The sequence below is a fragment of the Mobula birostris genome, chromosome 27 (assembly GCF_030028105.1).
Source record: "Mobula birostris isolate sMobBir1 chromosome 27, sMobBir1.hap1, whole genome shotgun sequence".
Classification (NCBI taxonomy): Eukaryota; Metazoa; Chordata; class Chondrichthyes; order Myliobatiformes; family Myliobatidae; genus Mobula; species Mobula birostris.
The window spans coordinates 880,717-896,806 of NC_092396.1; the positions used below are offsets into that span (position 1 = coordinate 880,717).

General features: G+C 40.3%; 1 protein-coding gene across 3 annotated transcripts in view; it reads left to right on the forward strand.

The window, feature by feature from the left end:
- The window catches only part of LOC140188764 (guanine nucleotide-binding protein G(I)/G(S)/G(T) subunit beta-1), a 108,196-nt gene that overhangs the window by 22,862 nt on the left and 69,244 nt on the right, over positions 1-16,090 (forward strand). Inside the window, exon 2 of one of the 3 annotated variants that reach the window (XM_072245386.1) lies at positions 6,132-6,193. The exons of the other annotated variants lie outside the window; for them this stretch is intronic. The gene's annotated coding sequence lies outside the window, so the exon portion shown is untranslated. The remainder of the gene's footprint in view (positions 1-6,131; positions 6,194-16,090) is intronic. 3 annotated transcript variants of the gene reach the window in all.

Genomic DNA, 16,090 nt, shown 5'->3' on the forward strand with positions numbered 1-16,090 from the left:
AGGAATTTCTTGCAGGTGGTAACAGATATCTAGTGTTTTCTACTCTAGAAGTTGATTATTTTAGGTAACTTCGGAGATAATTTTTTGTAAGATTGGGAAACAGCACAAAAGAGTTGTAGCCTGAGGCAGATCAGCTGTAATATTGAATAATGGTCAGCATTGTGGCCGATTTTCTTTTCTTCCCCCTTCTAATTAACAAATTAACATTTCATTTTAAAGGGTTCGGGAGGGTTTTTATTGAAAATGACTTTGAAGGATAGAAGTTACGATTTCTGGGTTGTTCCTTTCTCGGGCTTTGTGCTTCAGGTGGTTGTTTTTTGCCATTTCCTTGGCACTTATCTGGTTTTTACAAGGCTGAGTTGCTAGCTCGACGCTCAACCCAGCAGGGATGGAAAGTGTGCAAGGAGCTGGCCGGATTTAAACCTGGGACTATTCGTCTCGAAGTGTGGTGCTGATGGCCCTACACCAGCCTGATAATGTTTTCTAGGTGAAGAGGTCATATTGCTCAATATGCATAGAGCATTTGAGTATCAAATAAATTTGCATAACTATTTGAATACTCGAGTTCTATATGGAATTGTGAAAATATTCGATAAGGAATTGGGTGAAGTTTTCAACTTAAAATTTTAAACGAGCATTAATTGACCCAATTCTTAGTGGTGAAATGAATGGTCCAGTTATTTCCGTTGTGCATATTTGGTGCCTGCAATCAGCCCATGTCCCAGCATAGAGGGCCTATCTTACTGGCCTAAAATATGTCCCATTCCTGCAAATTTAGATTCCAGTGGCACACTGAGGAAACATTGCTTGTTGCACAATAGCTGTAAAAGCTCCAAGAAATTTTAAGTGTTTTTGAACATCTTAAAAAAAAGTTGTTAAGATAAAACCTTTCAAGTAAAACCAAAATAATTAAAAAGCTTTTCCTGTGCTTTATTTTATACAATACTATAATGTTCATTTAAAACAGTAGAATCAGGAATCCTGTGGCAGTTCTAACTTGGGACAGAATCCAGAATTGAATTTCTCTTGGATAAAGTCTGCAGTATAAGACCATAAAATATAGGACCAGAGTTGGGCTTTTTGGTCCAATAGGTCTATTCTGCTATTTCATGCCATTTCCTTCTCAGCCCCATTCTCCTACCTTTCTCTCTAATCATTCATGCCCTGACTAATCAAGAACCTTTCAACCTCTTCCTTAAATGCATCCAGTGACCTGGCCTCCACATCCAACTGTGGCAACAAATTCCACAGATTCACCACCCACTCTTGAAGAGTGGAGTGACATTTGCAATTTTCCATGCCAGAATCTATTGATTCATGAAAGGTCATTGCTAATGTCTCCATAGTCTCTTCAGCTACCTCTTTCAGAACCGTGGGGTGTAGTCCATTGGGTCCAGGTGACTTATCTACCTTCAGGCCTTTCAGTTTCCAAAGCAATTTCTCCCTATTAATAGCAACTGCACTCACTTCTGCCCCTTGTCACTCTCAAACTTCCACCATACTGCTAGTGTCTTTTACAGTGAAGACATACAAAATACTTATTCACTTATTTTGCCATTTTCTTGTATCTTGGGAAAGTTGAATTCAACAGACTATGCCCAGCAAGTCTACGTCTTCTACATTTAACTGCATGTACCAGTTGGTATGTTAATTGTCTTGTGCTTTGACTAGTATTAAGTCAGGGGTTGCTAGGCAGCGCAACCTGAAGGACCTATTCTGCATTGTTATGAAATAACAAAACAAAAATAACTAAATGAAATAAATAATTTTCATTGGTGGTAATGGCAAAACTTAAGTACATTTATTGAGTTGGTGACTAGCCAACCCCATTTGCAAATATAATTAAACCAGTTTTATAATCCTTTGAGATTTCCAATGGGTGCTGTAGTATGACAATGCAGATTTTATGCCATCTGATCCATGGGACTGGTTTCCCAATGCTGCATGGACAGACTGAATTTGTATTGATTCGTTGTCACTAGCTTCTTGTGTGGCTTGTATCCATTCTCCTCTTCCTTACCTTTCCACAGCACTTTAGATCTGTGATCTTGGAATCCTATCACTATTGCTTGTTATACAACTCGTGATGGGATTGCAGAATACTTCTTTCTCTCTTCTCTCCTCTCTCTCTTCCCCCCCCCCCCCGCCCATCCACATACTGTATGCTGCTGTTACATAGAAACATAAAAAATAGGTGCAGGATTAGGCCATTCAGCCCTTCGAGCCAGCACCACCATTCAGTATGATCATGTCTGATCATCCAACTCAGAACCCTGTACCTGCCTTCTCTCTGTACCCCCTGATCCCTTTAGCCACAAGGGCCATACCTAACTCCCTCTTAAATATAGCCAATGAACTGGCTTCAACTGTTTCCTGTGGCAGAGAATTTTGTCAGTGACCATTATGTCCATAACCAAACAATTGAGTTGTATGCACGTGATCTTCCCTTTTATTGACCTCTGATATTACCATGCCTCAATAGCTCTATCCAATGTGGAGATTGGTTGATCCAAAATATAACTTTCTTCATTCTTATGTACAAATCCACTCTTCAATACATTCTCTTGCCCAAATGCCATTCCATTAAACAATGAAAACTGAACTGGAGCAACCTATTCAAATATGACTGGAAGTTTTATGTCCAAAATGTAGTAAAATTGACTTCTGTGTGCATTTGAGCCTTTTCAGAATTGGACGGGTGTTTTTTTTTTTGGTAGGGGTATTCATTTATTTATTTTACTTAGATAGTGTGGAACAGGCCCTTGCAGCCTAATGAACCACACCAGCCAGCAACCCACTGAGTTACAGAATACACGTGGACTAAGATGTTAACTGTCCTGTGCTATCACCAGTGGGATCATCAGTTGATCTGCCACCTGTCTTCAGGAGTTTCGGCCCGCTTATGATCAAGACTCCTTTGAGGTGGTGAGCCAGCAGTGCTGAAGCACCACCTCCCACTGGTGAACTTAAAAACTTGGCATCTGCCTCTATCAGAGTTGTTGGTCACTTCCATCCAACAGATAGTCTACTCTTCAGGTGTCCGTGCAACTACTGAAGGGTTTGCAAGATATGTATACGCTGTCTGACTATCTGCCCCTCTGGACACTTATTTAATCCTTGCCTAATCAGGAGACAATTTACAATGACCAGTTAACTTATCGGCAAGTCTTCGAACAGTGGGAGGAAGCCTGAGCGCCCATAGGAACCATGCACACGGGGGAGAGGAGCAAACAGAGACAATGTACAAACTTTCTTGTAAAGGACATTAGAATTGGACTCTAACCTCAAAACGCCACAAGCTGTAATAACGTAGCGCTGACTGCTATGCTGCCATGGTGCCCCATTCAAGTTATAAACATTTGCGTAACATTGGATCAATTAACTGATGTAATCCATACAACCAAGTTCTATGGCAGCTGTGGAATTTACATTTGGTAATATGGAAATTTTAAAACTTAGCTATCATTGGTAATGACCATAATTACTGAACGGTTGTCGAACCTCCAGTAATTGTTTATCTTTATCTTTTTTTAATCTGAATCTATCTCCAATTCCTGCAGTAAGTTGATTGAATTCTGAATACCATCTGAAATGGTTTAGGAGACTGTTCTGTTCAGGGTAGTTTGGGAATGAATATGGGTGGAGAGTGGAAAACATGATGTGTTCTGCTGGCTTAGTTACATGGTGGCACATCTGACTCCAGTTAGGGAATTGTAGGATCAAGTGCTTATGACAAGACAGTTAAGTGGATATTCAGTGTAGTTCTTCCCACAGTAGTGAATTTTGATGTTCTCTACCTTTTGGCATTGTGGAGTCTCGATCATCAGAGGTACTTAAAGATGTAGAGAGGTTTTTGAAAGATCAAGATGATGAGTTGAACGAGACGTCATAATGAATGGAGGGACAATTTTGAGAGGTTGTGAATTATACTGGGCCACTGTAGCATTGCGGTTACTCCAGTGCTATTGCAGCTCGGAGCATCAGAGATCAATTCGGACATAATTTGTAAGGAGTCTGTGGAATGTGTGGGTTTTTTCTGGCTGCTCTGGTTTGCAACTCACAGACAGTGAAAGTAAACAAATGTCATTTAGACTGAAGTTCACCAAAGTGAGTTCACAGTTATGAAGCCAGTCATGGCTGATCCTGTTAGTTGTAGGCCACAGCCTCAGTTCAGCTCAAGAGATCAGTAAATCGCCCTGACACCCTGACCTTTTCAATATGGCCCAGCACTTACTCAGCCAAACCTCGTGTCATTCCTTGCTTTGGGACCTGACCCCGCCAATTCAATATGCTCTCAGGTCTGGCCACCTCCACCTTAAATCAGCCATACAGTGGCCCATTCATTGCTCTTGGGCCTGGATCCTGCTGCTTCAAATTGCCTCCAGGTCCACTCCAGCAATGGCCAAGTATTGGGTTGTTCCCTGTCTCAATTCTGCCAGTACACTCCATGCCACAACCATCGTGCCCCTTTGAAACTTCAGTTCACACTGTAAAAATGTTTGGTTGGACCTGAGGTTTGATTGATTTAAGTTCTGCTTTGTGCTGAACTGAGGCTGTGGCCTGCTCCAGCTGCAGTGATGCCAAGCTTCATGTATATGGACCCACTTTCGTAAAACTTCAGTTCTGAATGCTATTCGCTTGCTTTTATTGTTTGCACAATTTGTTTTTTTTTCTCTGCTCATTCTCTATTTGACAATCTTTTTTAATGGGTTCTTTTGGGTGCCTACCTGTAAGGAGACTAATAGAGAGTAGTGCAGTAGTTAACAGTTGTATCAATAATGAATATAATGAATAAACTTGTTTTTCTTGTACATAGCCAGTTCAAACAACAGCAGGTGCTGAAGGAAATGCCGAAAGCTTTCATTGTAAGGAAGTTTTACCATGAGTAAGGATTACCCACTGTAGTTATTGGCTTTTGTGAAACCTCACCTGGTGTATTGTGTACATGTTGGGTATCCCATTCCAAGAAAGGAAGCACTTGAAGTACAATAAAGGCTTACTGAACTGGTTTCTGGTATTGAGTCTATTTTATGTCACGTTGAGTAAGCTATGCCTTTAGTCTTTAGAGTTTAGAAGTGATCTATTAACAAACCATAACTTGATCAGGTTGCTGTGGGGATATTTTCCTTGAAAAGTTGACAGCTAGAGGTCATTTCAAAATTATTTGATCATTCATGACTGAAATGAGAAGGTGGTGAATCATTCCAATGTGACTAAGTGCCCTTTAGGCTACTGTTGACTGCACTGAATGGAGATTAATTGCTGGACATTTGAGGAAATGGAGGCTACATGATTAAGGCAAGAAAATGTTGAAGTAGAAGACCAGTCCTAATTGATATTGTTTCAATGTCCAAGCAGGCTTGAAGGGCTGAATAGTCCATGCCTGCCATTTTTGTCTCACGAGTCCACAGGATTGTTTGCATGCCATCCCAAAAAAGACACATCTCAGAATCAGGTTTAATATCACCAGCATATGTCATGAAATTTGTTGTTTTGCAGCAGCAATACATAGTACAAAAAACTATACTATAAGTTTATATTAGTGCAAAAAGAGGGGGAAAATACTGAGGAAGTGTTCATGGGTTCATTACTCATTCAGAAATCTGGTGGACAGGAAGAAGCTGTTCCTGAAATGTTGAGTGTGTCTCAGGTTGCTGGTCCACCACCTTGGTGGTAGCAATGAGAAGAGGGCATGTCCTGGGTGATGGGGGTCCTTAATGACACTTTATTTCCGACAGTGCAGCTCTCACCTTTGAAAATGAATTAAATTGGATATGTTAAAATATAAACAGTTAATTGGAAAGTATAGTGTTAACATTTTAAGTAATGCAGATTTTTGGAGGTGGGAACTCCATACAGATGTTGAGTAAACATTGGCAAATACCCTCACTGTTGCATTGTAAAAGGCCTTTGTTTTTATAAGATGACAACATGAATTCATGAACACAGAAATGTCAGTTCAAGCAACAAAAGAAATTGCAATTATTCAGGCATTTTGTTCCTTACTAAATTTTGACAAAAAAATTACAATAATTTTCTTATTTCAAAGAGTAATTTGCCAAGTTTAGAATTAAAAGATACAGAGCATTGAAAGACTTCTATTTATACAGTATCATTTACACCCCTTCTAGGCCATCTTAAAGCACTCTGCAGCTTATTGTACATTGGAAAAGTGGTCCAGTGAAAACAGCAGGTACTGTGCAGTGAGTATTCAAATATCAGGAGATAGCAACCTATTAACTGTTACCATAGGTTGAGTGTGGGATATTGGTCAGGAAATAAGTGATACCTGTCTTGTTCTTAATTGTGTACATATGGCAGCCAGGTCCTGAGTTTAATGTTACATATGGAATACATCACTTTTGAAGATATCCTAGATCTTTGTGCTTGGGTCCTTGAAACTAAATTAACATTGTGTGTTAGGGATTTAAAGAGGAGCTTGGATGGGTTCATGAATAGTGGGAATATGGAGGACTATGGTCAATGGGAGTAGGCAGTTTAAATGGATTTGACATGGACTACAGGGGTGGAAAGACCTGTTTCTGTGCTGTACTTCTCTATGACTTTTTAAGATGCTACACAAGACTGCTCAACAAGTTAAGAGCCCATGATTTAACATTAAAGTTACTAGCATGGAAAAAGCATTGGGTGATTGGCAGGAGGCAAAGAGTGGAAATAAAGGGAGCCTTTTCTGGTTTGTGGCTAGTGACTAGTATTCCACAGCGGTCTGTGTTGGGACCACTTTGTTTCCATTATATGCCAATGATTTGGATAACAGAATTGATGGCTTTGTGGTCAGGTTTGTGGATGATATGAAGACAGGTGGAGAGGCAGGTAGTGTTGAGGATGCAGAGAATGACTTGGATTAGGAGAATTGGCAAAGAAGGGCAGATGGAATACAGTGTCAGGAAGTGTATGGTCATGCACTTTGGGAAATAAAAGCATAAACAGTTTTCTAAATGGATAGAATTTTAAAATCTGAGGTGCAGAGGGACTTGAAAGGCTTAAAGGTTATTTTGCAGGTTGATTTGGTGGTGAGGAAAGCATGCTATATTAGCATTCATTTTGAGAGGACTAGGATATAGAAGCGAGGATGTAATATTAGTTCAGTCTTTATAAGGCACTGGTGAGGCTTTACTTCGAATATTGTGAGCAGTTTTGGACTCCTATCTAAGAAAGGATGTGCTGATATTGGAGAGGGTTCAGAGGAGGTTCATGAAAATGATTCCATGATTAAAAGGCTTATCATTTGATCGCTGTGGGCCTGTGCTCACTGGAATTAAGAAGAATGAGCGGGGGATCTCATTGAAACTTACGAATGTTGACACACTTTGGTAGTGGATGTGGAGAGGATGTTTCCTGTGGTGGAGGAGTCTAAGAGTGGGGACACAGCCTCAAAATAAGGGGACATCCATTTAGAATGGGGATGAGGAATTTTTTTAGCCAGAGATTGGTGAATCTGTGGAATTCGTTGCCACCGACTGCTATGGGGGCCAAGTCATTTGGTATATTTAAGGCAGAGGTAGGTAGATTCATGATTAGGGCATGAAGACATATAAGAAGAAGGCGGAGATTGTGGCTAAGTGGGAAAATGGATCAGCCATGATAAAATGGCAAGGCAGGCTTTGGCCTAATTCCGCTCCTGTATCTTATGGTCTTTAACCTTAGTCTAATTATGGGCCAATTTATAATGATCAATTGACCTACTAGCAGGTACGTCTTTGGACTGTGGGAGGAAACCAGAGCACCTGGAGGAAATCCATGCTAACACAAAGACATTTGCAAGCTTGCTTAAACAGGATGCTGGAATTGAACTCCGAACTCGGATGGCTCAAGCTAAAATATTCTTGTTAACCACACTACTATGGTGCCTCTTATTTTCATATTTGAAATTAAATCTTGGAACAAATCCTTGAGTTTATAATGCTTGCATTCCAGCAGTAGTCAGAAACATTATATATCACAGTGGCTTGTTTGAATTTTATTGAGTCTAACCTTTGAGATGGATCCAGTCTAATGAGAGGACATAAAATTGCAGATATTGGCATCTGGAAGTAAAACAATGCTGGAACATTGGTGGTGGCAAGGGGATATTTCAGGGTTAGAAGCTGCAGCAGCACTCTAGAGGGAGGGTCACTCGTTTCAAGATGTGAGCCAGGGAGGGCATTCAGCAGATTCAGTGAGCAGGTATGGGGCAGTTTTGATGTGGGTGGAAATGGGAAATTGTGGGTAGTAGAAGGAAGGGGAAGGTGGAGATGGGTGGAAGGTAATAAATGGAACCAGCTACGGGACAGGTGATAAGACCAAAGATATAGGAGTAGAATTAGGCCATTTGGCCCATCGTCTGTTCCTTGGATTCTGAGATGGTACAATTTTTTTTTCTGATCCCAGAATTTTAGCTCTAGTAATCTTGGCTTTATGTTACATGAAAGTTTTGCCATTAAAAACCAACACCAAACACAAGAACAAACAATGGGTTCAGTGGAACAGCAAGCTGAGGGTCATAAATTCTAATGTTATTAATGTGAGTCAGTTACTGTCAACTAAAAATGAAATACATTTATAATTGCTGTATAATTGGTCAGAAACCATGTAGTTCTGGTTGGCAAAATTATTTCTCTTTCAGAAAGTAATAATTAACTCGTGTTTGGAGTTGAGACAAGGCCTTTTTGAAAGAAGAATCTGAGGCCAAGACATTGAAGTTTCAAATTGGAGGATGAAAATTGTCAAGTTCAATGCTTTCTTTTTGTTAATTTGCTTTTTAACATATTTCAAAGTTGTGTAACAGAATTACATATTAAGTTTGTTCAAGTCTTGCCTGCCAGCTTAGAACTGTAAATAACATGCATTTAACTCAATGGGTTGGATTTGAGCTTTATTATTGAATGTGTAACATAGCCTGATTCAATACTAAGGGGATATAATACAGTTCAACGATATTAAATACCTGTTTACCTGGCCACAATAAATTTAATCACCAGGCAACCTCAATTCTCCCCATGCCATCTCATCATTGAATTTGCCACTGCCTGTGCCTTCTCAGAGGTTATCATTTGGCCGATCAAGCCTGCTTCGCCATTCAATGGGATCATCACTATTTTGGTCATGGACTCATTTCCACCTATCTGCCTTTTCCTCATAACCCTTAATTCCCCTACTATGCAAAAATCTATCCAACCTTGTCTTAAATATATTTACTGAGGTAGCCTCACTGCTTCATTGGGCAGAGAATTCCACAGATTCACCACTCTCTGGGAAAAGTAGTTCCTCATGTCCGTCCTAAATCTACTCCCTCGAATCTTGAGGCTATGTCCCCTAGTTCTAGTCTCACCTACCAGTGGAAACAACTTTCCTGCCTCTATCTTATCTATCCTTTTCATAATTTTATGTTTCTATAAGATCTCTCATTCTTCTGAATTCCAGTAAATAGTCTCAGGCATCTCAAATCATTCTCATAGTCTAACCCCCCCATCTCTAGAATCAACCTGGTGAACCTCCTCTGTACCACCTCCAAAGTCAGTATATCCTCCTTCAAATAAGGAGACCGGAACTGCATGCAGTACTTCAGAAGCAGCCTCACCAGTACTCTGTACAGTTGCAGCATAACCTTCCTGCTCTTAAGTTCAATCCCTTTTGCAATGAAGGCCAACATTCCATTTGCTGCCTTGATAGCCTGCTGCACCTGCAAACCAAGTTTTTATAATTCATATACAAGCACTCAAAAATCCCTATGCACAACAGCATGCTGCAATATTTTACCATTTTAAAAAAAACGTCTTTCATTTTCCTTCCAAAGTGGATGATCTGATTTACCAACTCTGTACTCCATCTACCAGACCCTTGCCCACTCACTTAGCCTATCTATATCTCTCTGCAGATTCTCTGTCTCTTCTGCACAATTTGCTTTTCCATGCGATTTAGTATCATCAGTAAACTTAGATATACCACACTCAGTGCCCTCTTCCAGACCATGAACTGACTTGTGAGGAAAGATTGGAGAGACTAAACTTGTTGGATTTTAGAAAAGCAAATCGTGATTAGCTTGATTAGACTCTAGCTTTCCTAATTACTTGCTGGCTTCTGAGCATGTGCACTAAGGCAGTTCTGCAGCTCTTTCATCTAGACTTGAATGAAGCATTAAATCCTGAGGAACTTTGACAGGATATATGTGGAGGGAATATTTTTTTCTTGTGAAAGAACTTGGAACTGGAGGCCACTGTTCAAAACAGATGAGATTACCAACTTCAGACATAAGGTGATGAGTTCATGACATTCTTCCTCAGAGGGCAGTGGAAACATAGAATATTTCTAAAGCAGTTGTAGATAGATTCTTAGGAAGATGGAAGGTGAATGGTTATGTGGGCATGTGCAGGGTTAGGGGTTACATTCAGATCAGTTGTATTAAACAGCAAACTGGAGGGACCAATTGATCTGCTAATCTGTGTTAATTTATGTTTATTTTAGTGTACTGTTACCTATATGATATCTAAAGCTGTGCTAATAGTTTTGCTGTTTGTGCTTGCACCCTCTTCCTCTTGTGTCTCTTGGGCCCAGTGCATTCTCTTCCATTCATGTGCTTGTTCTGGTAAGCAATATTTTGATTCACCTTATTGTGCATTCTGATGCTCAGCTTCATGTTTGTGGACTTCTCCATTGCCCTTGTCCTATCAGTCTTTGCATCTTATGTTGGATGAACTGTAATTTGTAAGGTAAATGCTAGGAAGACAAAACCATTATTGTTTAATCCAACCACAGATTCCATACCCTTGTCGGTAACCCCATTCAACTTCTGTACCTTGGGCTTGATCAGATTACTATCAGTGTGGCATCCTGTTCAACTCTGAACAGAATTAATATTCTTTTTCAATTATTTGTCTACTTTCCTCTTAACATTAGCATCCTGTTAACTGGGAACTCCTCATTCACTCCTTCAGACTGAGTCTTTTGTGCTCTGTTTCCCAGATGTCATTTTCTGTCCTACATTATTTGACGTGCAGCTGCTGTATTTCTGAATGCTGGAATCAGCAAGCTGATCCACTGCACTGGGTTTCTTCAAAGTTCAAAGTAAAATTTATTATCAGGGTACATGCCACTACATACAACCCTGAGATTCGTTTTCTGTGGAAATGTATAGAACAGTAACTGTAAACACCAGGAACTGTTAACTGTAAACAAACTCTGCAAATGCAGATATAAATAGCAATAAATAACAAGCATGAAATAACAAGATAAGTCCTTAAAGCTATCCCCTTTTGTTCAAGAGCCTGATGGTTGAGGTGTGATAACTATTCTTGAACCTGGCAGCCTGAGTTCTGAGGCACCTGTATCTTCTACCTGATCGCAGCAGTGAGAAAAGAGCAAGGCCTGAGTGGTGAGGATCTTTGATGCTGATGTATGCAGTGTTTGAGATGGTTTTACCTGTGATATATTTGGCCACATCCACTACCTTTTGTAGGATTTTCCACTCATTGGTGTTCCTGTATTAGGCTGTAATGCAGCCAGTAAGCACATTTCCCACCACACATTTATAGAAGTTTACCAGGGTCTTCAATGACATCCCAAACCTCCATAAACTTAAGAGGAAGTAGGGGCGTTGTCATATTCCTCTGCAATAATATTTATGTGATAAATCCAGGACAACTCCTCTGAGATAGTGACATGCAGGAATTTAAAAATACTGACCCTCTCCACCTCTAATCCTCCGATTATTACTGGCTAGGTAATCTAAATTATTAGCATAAACTAAATAACTGAGGACCTTCTGAGGCACAGGTTACAAATTTATAAATGACCAATTTATCCCCAATATTTGTTAGCTAACCAATCCTCTGTTTTTGCAAATAATATCCTAATGAAGGGTCTGACCCAAAACGTCGACTGTTTATTAATTTCCATAGATGCTGCCTGACCTGCTGAGTTCCTCATGCATTTTGTGGGTAGCTCAGAATTTCCAGTATCTGCAGATTTTCTTGTTTATAATTTGTTAAATACTATTTCAGTTCATAAAATCTAGTTAGTTCTGCTTATATTACACTTGAATGCTTATTTACAGCCTGTCATACCTTTAATAATGGACTCTTGTTTTCCTGATAACCGGTGACAAGATCCCATGTTATTTTTTACATAGTCTGATGTTAAATTCACCTGTCTGCAGCACTGCTGCTTTCATTCTGTGTGCTCACTCCATTCCATTCACTCACCTTCAGCTGGCAGATCTGCTTTATAATCAGTTATCTGTTAAAGGTGCTGTTTGTGTTTGATATGTAGTCCATGTTTTTACTTGCATTCTTGGATATTACTTTGGGTCATTTTCTGTCAGTGGAAGTGGTGGACCTGCGTTTTCAACATTTAAGAGAGAATGGATAGAAAGGGTATGGTGGATTCTGATTCAGTCACAGGTTGATGGGACTAGGGAGAATAAGTAGTAGTTTGGGAAAGAATTCACTCATTATTCAGTCGGCCCAGCGTTTCTTCCTAGATCAAATAATTTTCTCTGTTTCTGTATTTGATTTGGCTGGTTGCTGATTAGCAACAGAAAATGACAATTTCACAGCATTTCCTAGATTGTGAAGTGCTCTGGGGTGCCGCAGGGCAACAACAGAGAAATACCTTTGAGGAGTAATTTGCACCAACTCATCAAATGGTTCCATTTTAATATCAGAGAATGTATACAGTATACAACCTGAAATTACTCTTTACAGACATCCCTGAAGAACAAGAGAACCTCAAGAATGAATGACAGAAAAATGTTAGAATCCCAAAGCCACCTCTCCACCCTCTCCTGCACAAGCAGCTGCTGAGCATTAACCTGCCCCCCAGCCCATTTCAGCAGAAAGTGTTAGCACCCACCACCCACCAAGCAACAGCAAAGTCCCTAAAAAGAGACCATGATCTGTAATCAATAAAAAAAACTCTTGTATACGTGACAGTTCAACATGCCACATGCATGCGCTGTCTCACTCAGAGATGAAAGGGGAGATCAACAAATAATCACTGTTAGGATGTTACAATTTACCGCATCACTTTTTTATTGAGATCTCAGACTCGAGAATCACCAGCAAACTCCCCATATTCAAGATAGACAGTGATCGCTCAACTACAGAGATCTCTGTCCACATTATCCGCTGCTGCAAAATCCTGATGTTCCTTCTTCCATGATGCCTCAGTCGATGCCACCAGCCTAGATTTGGTCATTCAGGGATCCTCACCCCGCAGGCGTGTGTCTTCTCGTCACTCCTGGAGAATGTCAGTAAACAGCCCATCAGTGAACTCATTTGTCGTGAAAAAACACAGTTGAGTGGTGTTGAAAATCGGGCTTCGGCAGAACCCCAGCCATCTTGAAAAGGATAAAAAGAGACAGTAAAGAGAAGAATTTAAGCTGTTTCCACAGATGAGCTTGAAGAAGCGGCCACTTGGCACCATTATTAAAACTTTATAATGCTCTCAAGTTTTGGTCCACAAAATTTGATATTTGACAAACTTTGTTTAACTGTTTCCACACATTAGAAAACTTGTTCTGGTGATGTATTTCATATTTGTATATTTAAAATTTGGTCACTGAATTTGTATCTATTTTCTATCAGAGTTAATGATGCAATTTTGAAGATTCAAGATTGTTACTCCAGATCTGATGCAGCACGAAAAAGCTCAATGGTTATAATTTTTTAAATTCTGTAAATATAAATACATAAGATAGCTTATATACATTGTATGTGCACAGTGATGCTACACACAGGAGTGTCTGTACATAAGGTGACTAACAGGAAACGATAAAGTAGTGGTGGTTGGGTGTGTAGAAGGGTGGGTTAGCTTTACTGTTTGGGGGAAGTAATTGTTTGGTGGTCCTGGTGTGGATGCTATGTAGCTTCCTCCCTGATGGAAATGGGACAAACAATCAATGAGCAGGGTGTGTGGGATCCTTAATAATGTTACAGGTCATTTTCTGGTACCTTCCTGTATTTATGCTCGTGATGGCAGGTAGGCTGGTGCCAGTGATGCGTTGGGCAGATTTGACTAACCATCATAGAGATTTCTTCTCTGTGGTGCAGTTCCTGTACCAGGAAGTGAAGCGGCTTGTTACGATGCTCTCTATTGCGCATTTGTAGAAAGACAGGAGTATGGATGTGCAAAGTCCAGCTCTCTTCACCCTCAAAATAGTGGTGTTGATGTGCACTCCTATGAGTTTGAATGCTGTGAAGAAGTGGAGTGTGAGTGTTGCCTGTTTTCCTGAAGTAAATAACCATTTCCTTTGTCTTGTCCCAGCAGGCAGTGAAGAAAGCTAATGGCATGCTGGCCTTCATAACAAGAGGAATTGAGTATAGGAGCAAAGAGGTCCTTCTGTAGCTACACAGGGCCCTGGTGAGACCACACCTGGAGTATTGTGTGCAGTTTTGGTCTCCAGATTTGAGGAAGAACATTCTTGCTATTGAGGAAGTGCAGTGTAGATTCACCAGGTTAATTCCCGGGATGGCGGGACTGTCATATGTCGAAAGATTGGAGCGACTGGGCTTGTATACATTGGAATTTAGAAGGATGAGAGGGGATCTGATTGAAACATATAAGATTATTAAGGGATTGGACATGCTGGAGGCAGGAGACATGTTCCCGCTGATGGGTGAGTCCAGAACCAGAGGCCACAGTTTAAGAATAAGGGGTAGGCCACTTAGAACGGAGTTGAGGAAAAAGTTTTTCACCCAGAGTGGTAGATATGTGGAATGCTCTGCCCCAGAAGGCTGTGGAGGCCAAGTCTCTGGATGTTTTCAAGAAAGAGATGGATAGAGCTCTTAAAGATAGCGGAATCAAAGGTTATGGGGATAAAGCAGGAACTGGATACTGATTGTGGATGATCATCCATGATCACAGTGAGTGGCGGTGCTGGCTTGAAGGGCCGAATGGCCTACTCCTGCATCTATTGTCTATTGTTGATACTGAAGAAGATGTTATTTGCCTGGCACTAGTCTTCAAGCCCTTCCACCTCCTTTCTGTAGGCTGTCTGGTCATTGTTGGTGATGAGCCCCAGCACTGTTGTCATCAGTGAATTTGATGTGATTGCTTGAGTGTTTAGTTATGCAGTTACGAGGGAGCAGAATGTACAGAAATGGGGCTCAATACACAGCTCTTGAGGGCGTCTGTGTTGAGAACAATGGGAGGGAGGAGCGGTTGTGCATCTTGACTATCTGAGGTCTGTTAAGTCCAATACCCAGTTGCACAGTGGTGTATTCAGACTGAGGAGTGGGTGTTTATTCACTAAGGTCTGTGGGACAATAGTATTGAGTGCCGAACTGAAATCCAGAAACAACATTCTGACATGTCCTTGTTTTCTAAGTGTAGAGGCCAGGTGAATGACAGATAAGCAGTTTTGTTGGTGAGCATATTGGTGAGTGTCTAACGTAACAGGACAGGAATTTGTGATATGTTCCATTATCAGCTGTTCAAGACACTTCATGATTGGCATCATTGCCACTGGGTGGTAATCATTTAGTTCTGATGGTTTTATACATGAAAATTGCAGTCAGTGAACAACACTGTGCTGGATTGAACTGAACAGAGCTGAAACTGAATATTCCTGGACTGTTTTGTTGACTTGGTGGTTTGATGTTTTTGTTAAACAAGTTCCATGGTTTTCTTTGTTTAATGGCTGTGGGAAGACTAATTCAGGGTTGATAATAAATGTACTTAGAACCTTTGAATTTGCTTCACTAACCCTTTCTGCACCAAATAGTAAAGACATTTTTGCTGATTGTCAAATTAGTGGGTGATCAACTTCCAATGATTCCCAAATGACATTAGTTTGTACAGTGAAAGATGACGTGACATTGTAATTAGTATCTCTTCGTGATTAAAGGACAGTAATCTGTTTTGAGATTAATACCAGAGCTCCAAGAAAAATCCATGCATGTCCATTATGTTTTTGAGTAACATCAGTTTTTGAAATAGTTTAGTGGGAAAATAAAATCAAGTACCAATTTTACACAAATAATCTTATTTCCACTTTTAAACCTTCAGAATTTTTAAATGATGATTTATCCTCTTTGTACTCTTTCCAACGGATATATTTGGTTGTGACTTCCATGCTAAAAGCAGATCAATG